The sequence below is a fragment of the Triticum urartu genome, chromosome 7A (assembly GCF_056163025.1).
Source record: "Triticum urartu cultivar PI428250 chromosome 7A, HENAU_Tu73, whole genome shotgun sequence".
NCBI classification, from domain to species: domain Eukaryota; kingdom Viridiplantae; phylum Streptophyta; class Magnoliopsida; order Poales; family Poaceae; genus Triticum; species Triticum urartu.
In genome coordinates, this window is record NC_141879.1 from 20932293 (window position 1) to 20952180 (window position 19888).

Below are 19888 nucleotides of genomic sequence, written 5' to 3' on the forward strand. Positions count from 1 at the left end.
AACTGAATTAGATTTGGTAGAGAACTAACAGAATTAAATCTTGATAGAACATCACATGTGCAGCCAGTTGACGAACATGTACAGTTTATCTCTACTTGATACCCTGCAGTGTACAAGATACAAAGAAAATTCAGTGCTAAAATATTCAGAGAGGAAGCACGCACACACAACACACGAGCTGCTGCACACACGCACATCTCACTCGATTGCCACTGCCACCGCTATGTTAGCACGCGCACATAACACACCCTGCGACTTGGAGAAGGCAGTAGTCACCATTAGGAAATCAACTGAAGAGGGAGGCCACGCACCAGCCTTACCCTTCCAACTTGCCCACGAACGGCTGGTACTGTTGGGGAACGTAGCAGAAATTCAAAATTTTCCTACGTGTCACCAAGATCTATCTATGGAGAGACCAGCAACGAGGGGAAGGAGAGTGCATCTACATACCCTTGTAGATCGCTAAGCGGAAGCGTTCAAGTGAACGGGGTTGATGGAGTCGTACTCGTCGTGATTCAAATCACCGATGACCAAGTGCCGAACGCACGGCACCTCCGTGTTCAACACACGTACAGCCCGGTGACGTCTCCCACGCCTTGATCCAGCAAGGAGAGAGGGAGAGGTTGAGGAAGACTCCATCCAGCAGCAGCACAACGGCGTGGTGGTGATGGAGGAGCGTGGCAATCCTGCAGGGCTTCGCCAAGCACCACAGAAGAGGAGGGAGAGAGAGATGCAGGGCTGCACCAACGAGGGATCAAATCACGTGTGCTATGGGCAGCCCCTTAGGCCTCATATATATAGGGAAGGGGAGGGGCTGCGCCCCCTCTAGGGTTCCCACCCCTAGGGGGGGCGGCAGCCCTAGATGGGAAGCAAGGGGGGCGGCCAAGAGGGGGATAGAGGGAGGCGCCCCCTAGGGTGGGCCTTAGGCCCATCTAAGCCTAGGGTTTCCCCTTTTTTTTCCTCTTAGCTGCCCCTTGGGCCTTGTGGGAGGCGCACCAGCCCACTAAGGGGCTGGTCCCTAACCACTCTTGGCCCACGCAACCTTCTGGGGTTGGTGGCCCCACTTGGTGGACCCCCGGGACCCTCCCGGTGGTCCCGGTACATTACCGATAAACCCCGAAACTCTTCCGGTGACCAAAACAGGACTTCCCATATATATATATCTTTACCTCCGGACCATTCCGGAACTCCTCGTGACGTCCGAGATCTCATCCGGGACTCCGAACAACATTCGGTAACCACATACAAGCTTCCTTTATAACCCTAGCGTCATCGAACCTTAAGTGTGTAGACCCTACGGGTTCGGAAGACATGCAGACATGACCGAGACGTTCTCCGGTCAATAACCAACAGCGGGATCTGGATACCCATGTTGGCTCCCACATGTTCCACGATGATCTCATCGGATGAACCACGATGTCAAGGACTTAATCAATCCCGTATACAATTCCCTTTGTCTATCGGTACGATACTTGCCCGAGATTCGATCGTCGGTATCCCGATACCTTGTTCAATCTTGTTACCAAGTCTCTTTACTCGTTCTGTAACACATCATCCCGTGATCAACTCCTTGATCACATTGTGCACATTATTATGATGTCCTACCGAGTGGGCCCAGAGATACCTCTCCGCTTACACGGAGTGACAAATCCCAGTCTCGATTCGTGCCAACCCAACAGACACTTTTGGAGATACCCGTAGTGCACCTTTATGGTCACCCAGTTACGTTGTGACGTTTGGTACACCCAAAGCACTCCTACGGTATCCGGGAGTTGCACAATCTCATGGTCTAAGGAAATGATACTTGACATTAGAAAAGCTTTAGCATACAAACTACATGATCTTGTGCTAGGCTTAGGATCGGGTCTTGTCCATCACATCATTCTCCCAATGATGTGATCCCGTTATCAACGACATCCAATGTCCATGGTTAGGAAACCATAACCATCTATTGATCAACGAGCTAGTCAACTAGAGGCTCACTAGGGACATGGTGTTGTCTATGTATCCACACATGTATCTGAGTTTCCTATCAATACAATTATAGCATGGATAATAAACGATTATCATGAACAAGGAAATATAATAATAATCAATTTATTATTGCCTCTAGGGCATATTTCCAACAGTCTCCCACTTGCACTAGAGTCAATAATCTAGTTCACATCGATATGTGATTAACACTCAAGGTCACATCCCATATGACTAACTCCCAAGAGTTTACTAGAGTCAGTAATCTAGTTCACATCACTATGTGATTAGCACTCAATGAGTTCTGGGTTTGATCATGTTGCTTGTGAGAGAGGTTTTAGTCAACGGGTCTGAACCTTTCAGATCCGTGTGTGCTTTACAAATCTCTATGTCATCTCCTAGATGCAGCTACCACGCTCTATTTGGAGCTATTCCAAATAACTGTTCTACTATACGAATCCAGTTTACTACTCAGAATAATCTGGATTAGTGTCAAAGTTTGCATCGGCGTAACCCTTTACGACGAACTCTTTTATCACCTCCATAATCGAGAAAATTCCTTAGTCCACTAGTTACTAAGGATAACTTTGACCACTGTCCTGTGATCCGTTCTTGGATCACTCTTGTACCCCTTGACTGACTCATGGCAAGGCACACTTCAGGTGCGGCACACAGCATAGCATACTGTAGAGCCTATGTCTTAAGCATAGGGGACGACCTTCGTCCTATCTCTCTATTCTGCCGTGGTCAAGCTTTAAGTCTTAACTTCATACCTTACAACTCAGGCAAGAACTCCTTCTTTGACTGATCCATCTTGAACAACTTCAAGATCATGTCAAGGTATGTGCTCATTTCAAAGTACCATTAAGCGTTTTGATCTATCCTTATAGATCTTGATGCTCAATGCTCAAGTAGCTTAATCCAGGTTTTCCATTGAAAACACTTTCCAAATAACCCTATATGCTTTCCAGAAATTCTACGTCATTTCCGATCAACAATATGTTGAAACATATACTCATCAGAAATTCTATAGTGCTCCCACTCACTTCTTTGGAAATACAAGTTTCTCATAAACTTTGTATAAACCCAAAATCTTTGATCATCTCATCAAAGTGTACATTCCAACTCCGAGATGCTCACTCCAGTCCTCAGAAGGATTGCTGGAGCTTTGCATCCTTATTAGCATCTTTTCAGGATTGACAAAACCTTTCGGTTGTATCACATACAACCTTTCCTCAAGAAAATCGTCGAGGAAACAATGTTTTGACATCCTATCTGCAAGATTTCATACATAATGCAGTGACTGCTAATATAATTCCAACAGACTCTTAGCATCGCTACGAGTGAGAAAATCTCACCGTAGTCAACTCCTTGAACCGGTCAGAAAACATCTTAACGACAAGTCGAGCTTTCTTAATGGTGACATTTACCATCATTGTCCGTCTTCCTTTTAAAATCCATCTACACTCAACAGCCTTACGACCATCAAGTAGTTCTTCCAAAGTCTACACTTTGTTTTCATACATGGATCCTCTCTCGGATTATATGGCCTCAAGCCATTTATCGGAATCCAGGCCCACCATCGCTTCTCCATAGCTCGTAGGTTCATTGTTGTCTAGCAACATGACTTCCAAGACAGGATTACGTACCACTCTGAAGTAGTACGCATCCTTGTCATCCCACGAGGTTTGGTAGTGACTTGATCTGAGGTCTCATGATCAATATCATAAGCTTCCACTTCAATTGGTGTAGGTGCCATAGGAACAACTCTTTGTGCCCTGCTATACACTAGTTGAAGTAACGGTTCAATAACCTCATCAAGTCTCCACCATCCTCCCACTCAATTCTTTCGAGAGAAACTTTTCCTCGAGAGAGGACCTGATTCTAGAAACAATCCTTTATTGCTTTTGAATCTGAGACAGGAGGTATACCCAACTGTTTTGGGTGTCCTATGAAGATGCATTTATCCGCTTTGGGTTCGAGCTTATCAGCCTAAAACTTTTTCACATAAGCATCGCAGCCCCAAACTTTTAAGAAACGACAACTCAGGTTTCTCCAAACCATAGTTCATACGGTGTCATCTCATCGGAATTACGTGGTGCCCTATTTAAAGTGAATGTGGTTGTCTCTAATGCTTAAGCCATAAACTATTGTGGTAATTCGATAAGAGACATCATGGTATGCATCATATCCAATAGGGTGCAGTTATGATGTTCGGACACACCATCACACTATGGTGTTCCAGGCTGTATTAGTTGTGAAACCATTTCCACAATGTCTTAATTTTGTGCCAAACTCGTAATTCAGATATTCATCTCTATGATCATATCATAGATCTTTTATCCTCTTGTCACGACGATCTTTCAACTTCACACTGAAATTATTGGAACCTTTCAATAATTCAGACTCGTGATTCATCAAGTAAATATACTCAACATCTACTCAAATCATCTGTGAAGTAAGAACATAACGATATCCACTACATGCCTCAGCACTCATTGGACTGCACACATCAAAAATGTATTACTTCCAACAAGTTGCTTTCTTGTTCCATTTTACTGAAAACGAGGCTTTCAGTCATCTTGCCCATGTGGTATGATTTGCATGTCTCAAGTGATTCAAAATCAAGCGAGTACAAAACGGTCCATTTGCATGGAGTTTCTTCATGCATATATACCAATAGACATGGTTCGCATGTCCCAAACTTTTCAAAAATGAGTGAGCCCAAAGATCCATCAACATGGAGCTTCTTCATTCGTTTTATACCGATATGACTTACGTGGCAGTGCCACAAGTAGGTGGTACTATCATTACTATCTTTTGGCATGAACATGTGTATCACTACGATCGAGATTCAATAAACCATTCATTTTAGGTGTAAGACCATTTGAAGGTATTATTCAAATAAACAGAGTAACCATTATTCTCCTTAAATGAATAACCGTATTGCGATAGACATAATCCAATCATGTCTATGCTCAACGCAAACACCAATCTCGATGGTAGAGGGAGCGTGCGATGCTTGATCATATCAACATTGAGAACACTTCCAACACATATCGTCAGCTCACCTTTAGAGAGTCTCCGTTTATTCCGTAGCTTTTATTTCGAGTTACTAACACTTAGCAACCGAACCGGTATCTAATACCCTGGTGCTACTAGGAGTACTAGTAAAGTACACATTAACATAATGTATATCCAATATACTTCTATCGACCTTGCCAGCCTTCTAATCTACCAAGTATCTAGGGTAATTCTGCTCCAGTGGCTGTTCCCTTTATTACAGAAGCACTTAGTCTCGGGTTTGGGTTCAACCTTGGGTTTCTTCACTAGAGCAGCAGCTGAATTGCCGTTTTATGAAGTATCCCTTCGTGCCCTTGCCCTTCTTGAAACTAGTGGTTTCACCAACCATCAACAATTGATGCTCCTTCTTGATTTCTACTTTTGTGGTGTCAAACATCACGAACATCTCAAGGATCATCATACATGTCCTCGATATATTATAGTTCATCACGAAGCTCTAGCAGCTTGGTGGTAATGACTTCGGAGAAACATCACTATCTTATCTGGAAGATCAACTCCCACTTGATTCAAATGATTGTTGTACTCAGACAATCCGAGCACAAGCTCAACAATTGAGCTTTTCTCCTTAGTTTGCAGGTTAAGAAAATCGTCGGAGGTCTTATACCTCTTGACGTGGGCATGAGCCTGAAATTCCAATTTCATCCCTCAAAACATCTCATATGTTTCGTGACGTTTCAAAAACGTCTTTGGTGCCTCAACGCTAAACCGTTTAACTGAACTATCATGTAGTTATCAAAATGTGTATGTCAGATGTTCACAACATCCACAGACAACGTTCGAGGTTCAGCACACTGAGCGGTGCATTAAGGACATAAGCCTTCTAAGAAGCAATGAGGACAATCCTCAGTTTACGGACCTAGTCCGCATAATTGCTACTTTCAACTTTCAACTAATTTTTCTCTAGGAACATATCTAAACAGTATAACTAAAGCGCGAGTTACGACATAATTTGCAAAATCCTTTTGACTATGTTCAGGATAATTAAGTTCATCTTATGAACTCCCACTTAGATAGACATCCCTCTAGTCATCTAAGTGATTACATGATCCGAGTCAACTAGGCCGTGTCCGATCATCACGTGAGACGGACTAGTCAACGTCGGTGAACATCTTCATGTTGATCGTATCTTCTATACGACTCATGCTCGACCTTTCGGTCTTCTGTGTTCCGAGGCCATGTCTGTACATGCGAGGCTCGTCAAGTCAACCTAAGTGTTTGCATGTGTAAATCTGTCTTACACCCGTTGTATGTGAACGTCTGAATAAAACACCTGATCATCACATGGTGTTTTGAAACAGCGAACTGTCGCAACGGTGCACAGTTAAGGGGAACACTTTCTTGAAATTTTAATGAGGGGTCATCTTATTTACTACCGTCGTTCTAAGCAAATAAGATGTATAAACATGATAAACATCACATGCAATCAAATAGTGACATGATATGGCCAATATCATATTGCTCCTTTTGATCTCCATCTTCGGGGCTCCATGATCATCATCATCACCGGCATGACACCATGATCTCCATCATCATGATCTCCATCATCGTGTCTTCATGAAGTTGTCACGTCATCTATTACTTCTACTACTACAGCTAACGGTTAGCAATAAAGTAAAGTAATTACATGACGTTTATGTTGACACGCAGGTCATGAATAAATTAAGACAACTCCTATGGCTCCTGCCGGTTGTCATACTCATCGACATGCAAGTCGTGATTCCTATTACAAGAACATGATCAATCTCATACATCACATATATCATTCATCACATCCTTTGGCCATATCACATCACATAGCATACCCTGCAAAAACAAGTTAGACGTCCTCTAATTGTCGTTTGCATGTTTTACGTGGCTGCTATGGGTTTCTAGCAAGAACGTTTCTTACCTACGCAAAACCACAACGTGATATGCCAATTGATATTTACCCTTCATAAGGACCCTTTTCATCGAATCCGATCCAACTAAAGTAGGAGAGACAGACACCCGCTAGCCACCTTATGCAACTAGTGCATGTCAGTCGGTGGAACCGGTCTCACGTAAGAGTACGTGTAAGGTTGGTCCGGGCCGCTTCATCCCACGATGCCGCCGAATCAAGATAAGACTAGTAACGGCAAGCATATTGAACAAAATCAATGCCCACAACTACTTTGTGTTCTACTCGTGCATAGAATCTACGCAATAGACCTAGCTCTGGATGCCACTGTTGGGGAACGTAGCAGAAATTCAAAATTTTCCTACGTGTCACCAAGATCTATCTATGGAGACACTAGCAACGAGGGGAAGGAGAGTGCATCTACATACCCTTGTAGATCGCTAAGCGGAAGCGTTCAAGTGAACGGGGTTGATGGAGTCGTACTCGTCGTGATTCAAATCACCGATGACCAAGTGCCGAACGCACGGCACCTCCGTGTTCAACACACGTACAGCCCGGTGACGTCTCCCACGCCTTGATCCAGCAAGGAGAGAGGGAGAGGTTGAGGAAGACTCCATCCAGAAGCAGCACAACGGCGTGGTGGTGATGGAGGAGCGTGGCAATCCTGCAGGGCTTCGCCAAGCACCACAGAAGAGGAGGGAGAGAGAGATGCAGGGCTGCACCAACGAGGGATCAAATCACGTGTGTTATGGGCAGCCCCTTAGGCCTCATATATATAGGGAAGGGGAGGGGCTGCGCCCCCTCTAGGGTTCCCACCCCTAGGGGGGGCGGCAGCCCTAGATGGGAAGCAAGGGGGCGGCCAAGAGGGGGAGAGAGGGAGGCGCCCCCTAGGGTGGGCCTTAGGCCCATCTAAGCCTAGGGTTTCCCCTTTTTTCCTCTTAGCTGCCCCTTGGGCCTTGTGGGAGGCGCACCAGCCCACTAAGGGGCTGGTCCCTAACCACTCTTGGCCCTCGCAACCTTCTGGGGTTGGTGCCCCCACTTGGTGGACCCCCGGGACCCTCCCGGTGGTCCCGGTACATTACCGATAAACCCCGAAACTCTTCCGGTGACCAAAACAGGACTTCCCATATATAAATCTTTACCTCCGGACCATTCCGGAACTCCTCGTGACGTCCGGGATCTCATCCGGGACTCCGAACAACATTCGGTAACCACATACAAGCTTCCTTTATAACCCTAGCGTCATCGAACCTTAAGTGTGTAGACCCTACGGGTTCGGAAGACATGCAGACATGACCGAGACGTTCTCCAGTCAATAACCAACAGCGGGATCTGGATACCCATGTTGGCTCCCACATGTTCCACGATGATCTCATCGGATGAACCACGATGTCAAGGACTTAATCAATCCCGTATACAATTCCCTTTGTCTATCGGTACGATACTTGCCCGAGATTCGATCGTCGGTATCCCGATACCTTGTTCAATCTTGTTACCGGCAAGTCTCTTTACTCGTTCCGTAACACATCATCCCGTGATCAACTCCTTGATCACATTGTGCACATTATGATGATGTCCTACCAAGTGGGCCCAGAGATACCTCTCCGCTTACACGGAGTGACAAATCCCAGTCTCGATTCGTGCCAACCCAACAGACACTTTCGGAGATACCCGTAGTGCACCTTTATGGTCACCCAGTTACGTTGTGACGTTTGGTACACCCAAAGCACTCCTACGGTATCCGGGAGTTGCACAATCTCATGGTCTAAGGAAATGATACTTGACATTAGAAAAGCTTTAGCATACGAACTACATGATCTTGTGCTAGGCTTAGGATTGGGTCTTGTCCATCACATCATTCTCCCAATGATGTGATCCCGTTATCAACGACATCCAATGTCCATGGTTAGGAAACCATAACCATCTATTGATCAACGAGCTAGTCAACTAGAGGCTCACTAGGGACATGGTGTTGTCTATGTATCCACACATGTATCTGAGTTTCCTATCAATACAATTATAGCATGGATAATAAACGATTATCATGAACAAGGAAATATAATAATAATCAATTTATTATTGCCTCTAGGGTATATTTCCAACAGGTACGGCTACCAGCGTAGGCAAAATGAACCGGTCGTCGCAGCAGCAATGAGGCCATGGTATCGAGCAAGCCAAAAGGAGGGGCAGGAGCAACAACACAAACCAGTGGCGACTAGGGTACCCCAGGGAGAAATTGTGGTAGACCGTCCACCCCACGGTCACCCCGGTCGGACAAGGCCTACGTCGGGGCTGAGCTCCGTGTGGATCTGCGTGAGCCAGATATGCAGCAGCAGCCCGAGGCCATGGTATTGAGGACGGGAGAGGACGGGGATGAAAGAGGATGTGGCCATGGAGGTGGGGATGGGGTGGAGCGAGGAGACACTATCGGAGTGGTGGGGGTGCGGGGGTACGACGGAGGTGGGGGAGGAAGGGATCGGGGAGAGGGAGAAGATGATGGGCGGCGGCAGAGGGAGAAAGAGATGGGGACAGGGAGAGACCTAGGGTTAGCTTTTATACGGGGAATGGGTCAGGTGGGCTTGTGCGGGCTTCAGCGGGCTTGGTGGTTGTACCAGGCTAGTTCATGACGGATTCTTAAGACGTCATGTGAAATCCGTCATGTATTAGCAGGTTTGTTGTAGTGGCAGCAAGGGACGTTCTTTCCAGACAGAGAGAACGACGAGCTCACAATGGCCCTCAGGAATCTTGAGCACCCTGGACGGACACAAGGCACGCCAGGCTCCATTCCGTGGAAGGTTGGGTTTCTGGACGCAGGCGGTTACAAATGCCAGGAGAGGAGGAAAAAAATACAGCAGACCCAAATGCAGGCGCTGCAAGCAAGGGTATAAGCGATAGAGGAACGAGAAGCAAATCGCATCAAACGAACTGCCAAAGCTTCCCCTGGAGCTACCCCGCCATCTCAGCGGAGAAGCAGCGTGGCTTCCACCGAGCTGCTTCAGCCGGAGCATGCCTTGACGGATCCTGCCAGCTATTCCGTGGATGCTATCACGGAGTCTCAAAATTGCCACCTTATGACGCAATGGATGAATTTGAAGGTCAAGGTGGCTGTTGGCTCTGTTTATCCTACTGAACCCGGCGCAACTTTTCACTGCCGGCCGATTCCAGAAGGATATGCTAGGGTGATGGTGGATGAAATAACGGAGGGATTTGAGGACCTCCAGCTTGACCACCCTAGCGGTGAAGGGGAGACTAGGCTGGGTTCTGCTCTGAAGACTCCATGCCTATGGCAGAAGGAGCTCATCAACCTTCCGAACTGGACGCCTCCGCCTCCTCCTCCTCCTCCTCCGGCAAGTCAGGGCACTCCGCATCCTCCACCGCCTCCTCCTCCGGCGAGTCAGGGCACTCCGCCTCCTCCACCGCCTCCTCCTCTGGCGAGTGACGATCAGGGCACTCGACCGGCTCCTTCTCCGGCGCGTGGCGGCACTCCGCCTCCTTCTCCGCCTGCGCCGACGCGCCCGAGTAGCCAGCCTCCTCCTTCTCCACCTCGTTAGCAAGGGCGGAAGAGACCTGCCGCCGCTCCGGCTGCTCCGGTGCGTCGTAGTCCTTCTCCTCCGCCTCGTAAGCAAGTAAAGAAGACAACCGCTCCGTCTGCTCTGCCGGCATCTAGCAGTACAGCTAGAGGGGGAGGAAATACATATTCAGTCCTTCTCTGAAGACTCCAGAGAAGTTACCATACGAGAGGACCCCGGAGGAGAACGCCGAGATCGCACGAGAAGAAGTGAGGAACTACTTTGAAGGGGTGAAAGCAAAGAAACATCCACCTCCGGAGGAGAAGGTAGATCCGGTGAAAGCGAAGCACACTCTGGCTGCCCTGACAAAACCACCCAAGTCTCCGCCGAAAGGAAACTATGAGCGCATTATTGGAAAGGAATTTGCCGAAGCGGAGCGGTCGGGAAGTACTGTCAGTGATCAAAGGATGAAAGAACGACGAGCTAGGAAACGAATTGCCCAGCTCGGCGAACAAGCGAAGCAATCGTGCCCCCCGCTCAAGGTGCCTAGCGACAACATCGCTAATGATCCGAGGATGGTGCCCGGTTATAGCAATCTTGGCGATTACCTTCCCGGCGATGTACATTATGATTTCATGGAGGTGCAGATACAAAGATACGAGTACGGGAAGCCTCTCCTCAAAGATGAAAGATCTCTATCAATGATGATGCGAAGATTGCATGATCGGTACTTGAAAATCTGCAGAGACTCTGGGGGGAGGAGTACTTTGTATGTGAAAGTTAAAAAGGAGCATGACCTCGTTGGAATTAAACTGTTGCCTGTTCCATTTGAGGAGTTCTTTCAGTTTTTCAATCAATTGGCCCTCGATAAAACAATGGCCACCTGCTACTGTATGTAAGTACTACTACTTCTGTCATTAAGTCTCTCTATATAGCTCAGCTCTTTCATTGCATGTATTTATAATCATCCTCACTATATTATGCAGATTGAAGATCGCCGAATTGAAGAAAAGACAAGTCGGTGATATTGGGTTCATTAACACATATCTCATAGATGCAACTCAGTTTAAATTTCATGCCGCAGATACCGAGGCCAACTTGCTACGATCGTTGGTAATAAATGAAAACAAAGATATAATACTCTTTCCTTACAACTTCAAGTGAGTGTTACTGTCTTGTGCGTATTCGGTTTCCCTTATATATTAGTCAAGGTTATAGTAATGTAATTGATGAGTTATGCATGCGTGTGCAGTTTCCACTATATTCTCCTAGAGATTAAGCTTGAGCAGAGACTAGTAACCGTCTTAGACTCAAGACGAAAAGATCCCCAGGACTATGCGGACATGACTCAAATGCTCGAGAAGTAAGTTAAATCGACCATTATCCACCATATCAGCAACTTTGTTCATTTCCTGATATATCAAGTAATTGTTTTCTTTGTTTGGCAGGGTTTGGGAAAAATTCTCCAAAAAAGCTCCAGGACTCCCGAAGAAGCTGCAATTTAGACACCCGAAAGTAAGTACTATAGTAGCATGTTCCGCGCATCTCCTATTGATTCAAGCGCAAGTTTCATCAATACCATTTGGCATTCTTGCTTATCAGTTTCATTGACCTCTATTTCTTGTAAAGTGGTTGTGGCAGGAACAAGGGAATGATTTCTGTGGATACTACGTTTGCGAGTCCATCCGCCACACGACCTGTGAGCGGGGCTACACTGACGAACTATATGAAGTACGTAAATAACAACATTCACAATTTGATTTTATTACCATCATTTGTGTTGAGTTTCATTCATTCATATATATATATATTGACCCCCTTCTTCAAATTAGATGTTTCGGAAGCGGGATGAACTCCTAGCACCAGCTCGCATGCGAGCAATTCAAGAGGAATTGGCGGCATTCTTTCTTGACCACGTGACCGCTGAAGACGGAGAATACTATGTGGACCATGAGTCCGTATGATTATATTTGTAAGAGATATTTATTGTATATATGTAGCCGGTAGTGTCGGATAGATATACGAGAACTTGTTGTTCGACCAATCTCTCGGAGAAGGAGAGGTGGTCGATATCACTTCTCTCTGTATGCATATATGTTCATGACGATCTTCTGTTTCCTTCGTTTGCTTACTAGCTAGCTAGCGTGTCTAGTCCTCTCTATACGTATGTATAGTACGTAGCGTCGACCAAGCACGGACATAACAGAGGACACTTCTCTCTATTAATTATAGCTAGCTAACACAATATGTGAAACACCTAAATTAACCCCAAAACCCCCAACTCCCCCCTTTCAAAAAAAACAAAAACCCCAGCCACAGAAATGTTGACGCGTGGATGCCTATTGGTCCCGGTTGGTGCCACCAACCGGGACCAAAGGACCTCCTGCCTGGGCTCCGCGCACAGGCCACGTGGAGGCCCATCTGTCCCGGTTCTGGATTGAACCGGGACTAAAGGGACATGGCATTAGTACCGACCCTTTAGTGCCGGTTCAGGAACCGGGACAAAAGGCCCTTACGAACCGGGACAACAGGCCCTTTTTCTACTAGTGGGATGCAGTCATTAGGGCATGCATGTATCTTCTCCACCTCCAATCCTAAAGGGCATACGACCTTCTTTGTTGCATATGTACTGTCGGGCAATTCGTTATCCTTTGGAAGCTTCTTCTTCAATATTTTCAGTAGCTTCTCAAATCCTTTGTCAGCCACAGCATTCTCTGCCTTCCACTGCAGCAATTCCAGTACGGTACCGAGCTTTGTGTTGCCATCTTCCCAATTGGGGTACAACCCTTTTTTGTGATCCTCTAACATGCGATCGAACTTCAGCTTCTCCTTTTGACTTTCGCATTGCGTCCTTGCATCGACAATGACCCGACGGAGATCATCATCATCGGGCACATCGTTTGGTTCCTCTTGATCTTCAGCAGCTTCACCCATTGCAGCATCATTGGGCACATCGTCTGGTTCCTCTTGATCTTCACCAGCTCCCCCCGTTGCAGCATCACCGTATTCAGGGGGCACATAGTTTTCATCGTACTCTTCTTCTTCGCCGTCTTCCATCATAACCCCTATTTCTCCATGCCTCGTCCAAACATTATAGTGTGGCATGAAACCCTTGTAAAGCAGGTGGGAGCTAAGGATTTTCCGGTTAGAGTAAGACCTCATATTCCCACATTCAGTGCATGGACAACACATAAAACCATTCTGCTTGTTTGCCTCAGTCGCATCGAGAAACTCATGCACGCCCTTGAAGGAAATATGCCCTAGAGGGAATAATAAAGTTATTATTTATTTCCTTATATCATGATAAAAGTTTATTATTCATGCTAGAATTGTATTAACCGGAAACATAATACATGTGTGAATACATAGACAAACAAAGTGTCACTAGTATGCCTTTACTTGACTAGCTCGTTAATCAAAGATGGTTATGTTTCCTAACCATGGACAAAGAGTTGTCATTTGATTAAACGGGATCACATCATTAGTTGAATGATCTGATTGACATGACCCATTCCATTAGCTTAGCACCCGATCGTTTAGTATGTTGCTATTGCTTTCTTCATGACTTATACATGTTCCTATGACTATGAGATTATGTAACTCCCGTGTGCCGGAGGAACACTTTGTGTGCTACCAAACGTCACAACATAACTGGGTGATTATAAAGGTGCTCTACAGGTGTCTCCAAAGGTACATGTTGGGTTGACGTATTTCGAGATTAGGATTTGTCACTCCGATCGTCGGAGAGGTATCTCTGGGCCCTCTCGGTAATGCACATCACTTAAGCCTTGCAAGCAATGCAACTAATGAGTTAGTTGCGAGATGATGTATTAAGGAACGAGTAAAGACACTTGCTAGTAACGAGATTGAACTAGGTATTAGATACCGACGATCGAATCTTGGGCAAGTAACATACCGATGACAAAGGGAACAACGTATGTTGTTGTGCCGTATGACCGATAAAGATCTTCGTAGAATATGTAGGAGCCAATATGGGCATCCAGGTCCCGCTATTGGTTATTGACCGGAGACATGTCTCGGTCATGTCTACATTGTTCTCGAACCCGTAGGGTCCGCACGCTTAAGGTTTCGATGACAGTTATATTATGAGTTTATACGTTTTGATGTACCGAAGGTTGTTCGGAGTCCCGGATGTGATCACGGACATGACGAGGAGTCTCGAAATGGTCGAGACATAAAGATTGATATATTGGAAGCCTATGTTTGGATATCGGAAGTGTTCCGGGTGAAATCGGGATTTTACCGGAGAACCGGGAGGTTACCGGAACCCCCCGGGAGCTATATGGGCCTTAGTGGAAGAAGAGGAGAGGCGGCCAGGGCTGGGCCGCGCGCCCCTCCCCCTTAGTCCGAATAGGACAAGGAGAGAGGGGGCCGGCGCCCCCTCCTTCTCTCTCCCTCTTTTCCCACCTCGCGAATCCTATTCCAACTAGGATTGGGGGAGAAGTCCTACTCCCGGAGGGAGTAGGACTCCTCCTGGCGCGCCCTGTGATGGCCGGCCGGCCTCCCCCTCTTGAACCTTTATACACGGAGGCAGGGGTACCCCATAGAGACACAAGTTGATCCACGTGATCATATTCTTAGCCGTGTGCGGCGCCCCCTGCCACCATAGTCCTCGATAATATTGTAGCGGTGCTTAGGCGAAGCCCTGCGACAGTAGTGCATCAAGATCGTCACCACGCCATCGTGCTGATGGAACTCTTCCCCGACACTTTGCTGGATCGGAGTCCGGGGATCGTCATCGAGCTGAACGTGTGCTAGAACTCGGAGGTGCCGTAGTTTCGGTGCTTGATCGGTCGGGCCATGGAGACGTACGACTACATCAACCAAACGCTTCCGTTGTCGATCTACAAGGGTACGTAGATCACACTCTCCCCTCTCGTTGCTATGCATCACCATGATCTTGCGTGTGTGTAGGAAATTTTTTGAAATTACTACGTTCCTCAACAGTGGCATCCGAGCCTAGGTTTTATGTGTTGATGTTATATGCACGAGTAGAATACAAGTGAGTTGTGGGCGATATAAGTCATACTGCTTACCAGCATGTCATACTTTGGTTCGGCGGTATTGTTGGATGAAGCGGCCCGGACCGACATTACGCGTACGCTTACGCGAGACCGGTTCTCCCGACGTGCTTTGCACATAGGTGGCTTGCGGGTGACAGTTTCTCCAACTTTAGTTGAACCGAGTGTGGCTACGCTCGGTCCTTGCGAAGGTTAAAACAGCACCAACTTGACAAACTATCGTTGTGGTTTTTATGTGTAGGTAAGATTGGTTCTTGCTTAAGCCCGTAGCAGCCACGTAAAACTTGCAACAACAAAATAGAAGACGTCTAACTTGTTTTTGTAGGGCATGTTGTGATGTGATATGGTCAAGACATGATGCTGAATTTTATTGTATGAGATGATCATGTTTTGTAACCGAGTTATCGGCAACTGGCAGGAGCTATATGGTTGTCGCTTTACTATATGCAATGCAATCGCGTTGTAATGCTTTACTTTATCACTAAGCGGTAGCGATAGTCGTGGAAGCATAAGATTGGCGAGATGACAATGATGCTATGATGGAGATCAAGGTGTCGCGCCGGTAACGATGGTGATCATGACGGTGCTTCGGAGATGGAGATCACAAGCACAAGATGATGATGGCCATATCATATCACTTATATTGATTGCATGTGATGTTTATCTTTTATGCATCTTATCTTGCTTTGATTGACGGTAGCATTATAAGATGATCTCTCACTAAATTATCAAGATAAAAGTGTTCTCCCTGAGTATGCACCGTTGCCAAAGTTCGTCGTGCCCAGACACCACGTGATGATCGGGTGTGATAAGCTCTACGTCCATCTACAACGGGTGCAAGCCAGTTTTGCACACGCAGAATACTCAGGTTAAACTTGACGAGCCTAGCATATGCAGATATGGCCTCGGAACACTGAGATCGAAAGATCGAGCGTGAGTCATATAGTAGATATGATCAACATAGCAATGTTCACCATTGAAAACTACTCCATTTCATGTGATGATCGGTTATGGTTTAGTTGATTTGGATCACGTGATCACTTAGAAGATTAGAGGGATGTCTATCTAAATGGGAGTTCTTAAGTAATATGATTAATTAAACTTAAATTTATCATGAACTTAGTACCTGATAGTATCTTGCTTATGTATGTTTGATTATAGATAGATGGCTCGTGTTGTTGTTCCGTTGAATTTTAATGCGTTCCTTGAGAAAGCAAAGTTGAAAGATGATGGTAGCAATTACACGGACTGGGTCCATAACTTGAGGATTATCCTCATTGCTGCACAGAAGAATTATGTCCAGGAAGCACCGCTGGGTGCCAGGCCTGCTGCTGGAGCAACACCAGATGTTATGAACGTCTGGCAGAGCAAAGCTGATGACTACTCGATAGTTCAGTGTGCCATGATTTACGGCTTAGAATCGGGACTTCAACGACGTTTTGAACATCATGGAGCATATGAGATGTTTCAGGAGTTGAAGTTAATATTTCAAGCAAATGCCCGGATTGAGAGATATGAAGCCTCCAATAAGTTCTATAGCTGCAAGATGGAGGAGAACAGTTCTGTCAGTGAGCATATACTCAAAATGTCTGGGTATAATAATCACTTGATTCAGATGGGAGTTAATCTTCCAGATGATTGCGTCATTGACAGACTTCTCCAATCACTACCACCAAGCTACAAGAGCTTCGTGATGAACTATAATATGCAAGGGATGAATAAGACTATTCCCGAGCTCTTCGCAATGCTGAAAGCTGCGGAGGTAGAAATCAAAATGGAGCATCAAGTGTTGATGGTCAACAAGACCACTAGTTTCAAGAAAAAGGGCAAAGGGAAAAAGAAGGGGAACTTCAAGAAGAACAGCAAGCAAGTTGCTGCTCAAGAGAAGAAACCCAAGTCTGGACCTAAGCCTGAAACTGAGTGCTTCTACTGCAAGCAGACTGGTCACTGGAAGCGGAACTGCCCAAGTATTTGGCGGATAAGAAGGATGGCAAGGTGAACAAAGGTATATGTGATATGCATGTTATTGATGTGTACCTTACTAGAGCTCGCAGTAGCACCTGGGTATTTGATACTGGTTCTGTTGCTAATATTTGCAACTCGAAACAGGGACTACGGATTAAGCGAACACTGGCAAAGGATGAGGTGACGATGCGCGTGGGAAACGGTTCCAAAGTCGATGTGATCGCGGTCGGCACGCTACCTCTACATCTACCTTCGGGATTAATATTAGACCTAAATAATTGTTATTTGGTGCCAGCGTTGAGCATGAACATTATATCTGGATCTTGTTTAATGCGAGACGGTTATTCATTTAAATCAGAGAATAATGGTTGTTCTATTTATATGAGTAATATCTTTTATGGTCATGCACCTTTGAAGAGTGGTCTATTTTTGATGAATCTCGATAGTAGTAACACACATATTCATAATGTTGAAGCCAAAAGATGCAGAGTTGATAATGATAGTGCAACTTATTTGTGGCACTGCCGTTTAGGTCATATCGGTGTAAAGCGCATGAAGAAACTCCATACTGATGGACTTTTGGAACCACTTGATTATGAATCACTTGGTACTTGCGAACCGTGCCTCATGGGCAAGATGACTAAAACACCGTTCTCCGGTACTATGGAGAGAGCAACAGATTTGTTGGAAATCATACATACAGATGTATGTGGTCCGATGAACATTGAGGCTCGTGGCGGATATCGTTATTTTCTCACCTTCACAGATGACTTAAGTAGATATGGGTATATCTACTTAATGAAACATAAGTCTGAAACATTTGAAAAGTTCAAAGAATTTCAGAGTGAAGTTGAAAATCATCATAACAAGAAAATAAAGTTTCTACGATCTGATCATGGAGGAGAATATTTGAGTTACGAGTTTGGTATACATTTGAAACAATGCGGAATAGTTTCGCAACTCACGCCACCCGGAACACCACAGCGTAATGGTGTGTCCGAACGTCGTAATCGTACTTTACTAGATATGGTGCGATCTATGATGTCTCTTACTGATTTACCGCTATCGTTTTGGGGTTATGCTTTAGAGACGGCCGCATTCACGTTAAATAGGGCACCATCAAAATCCGTTGAGACGACACCTTATGAACTATGGTTTGGCAAGAAACCAAAGTTGTCGTTTCTTAAAGTATGGGGCTGCGATGCTTATGTGAAAAAGCTTCAACCTGATAAGCTCGAACCCAAATCGGAGAAATGTGTCTTCATAGGATACCCAAAGGAGACTGTTGGGTACACCTTCTATCACAGATCCGAAGGCAAGACATTCGTTGCTAAGAATGGATCCTTTCTAGAGAAGGAGTTTCTCTCGAAAGAAGTGAGTGGGAGGAAAGTAGAACTTGACGAGGTAACTATACCTGCTCCCTTATTGGAAAGTAGTACATCACAGAAACCTGTTTCTACGACACCTACACCAATTAGTGAGGAAGCTAATGATAATGATCATGAAACTTCAGAACAAGATACTACTGAACCTCGTAGATCAACCAGAGTAAGATCCGCGCCAGAGTGGTACGGTAATCCTGTTATGGAAATCATGCTACTAGATCATGATGAACCTACGAACTAAGAAGAAGCGATGGTGAGCCCAGATTCCGCAAAATGGCTTGAAGCCACGAAATCTGAGATGGGATCCATGTATGAGAACAAAGTATGGACTTTGGTTGACTTGCCCGATGATCGGCAAGCAATTGAGAATAAATGGATCTTCAAGAAGAAGACTGACGCTGACGGTAATATTACTGTCTACAAAGCTCGAATTGTCGCAAAAGGTTTCCGACAAGTTCAAGGGGTTGACTACGATGAGACCTTCTCACCCGTAGCAATGCTTAAGTCTGTCCGAATCATGTTAGCAATTGCCGCATTTTATAATTATGAAATTTGGCAGATGGATGTCAAAACTGCATTCCTGAATGGATTTCTGGAAGAAGAGTTGTATATGATGCAACCGGAAGGTTTTGTCGATCCAAAGGGAGCTAACAAAGTATGCAAGCTCCAACGATCCATTTATGGACTGGTGCAAGCCTCTCGGAGTTGGAATAAATGCTTTGATAGTGTGATCAAAGCATTTGGTTTTATACAGACTTTAGGAGAAGCCTGTATTTACAAGAAAGTGAGTGGGAGCTCTGTAGCATTTCTGATATTATATGTGGATGACATATTACTGATTGGAAATGATATAGAATTTCTGGATAGCATAAAGGGATACTTGAATAAGAGTTTTTCAATGAAAGACCTCGGTGAAGCTGCTTACATATTAGGCATAAAGATCTATAGAGATAGATCAAGACACTTAATTGGACTTTCACAAAGCACATACCTTGACAAGATTTTGAAGAAGTTCAAAATGGATCAAGCAAAGAAAGGGTTCTTGCCTGTATTACA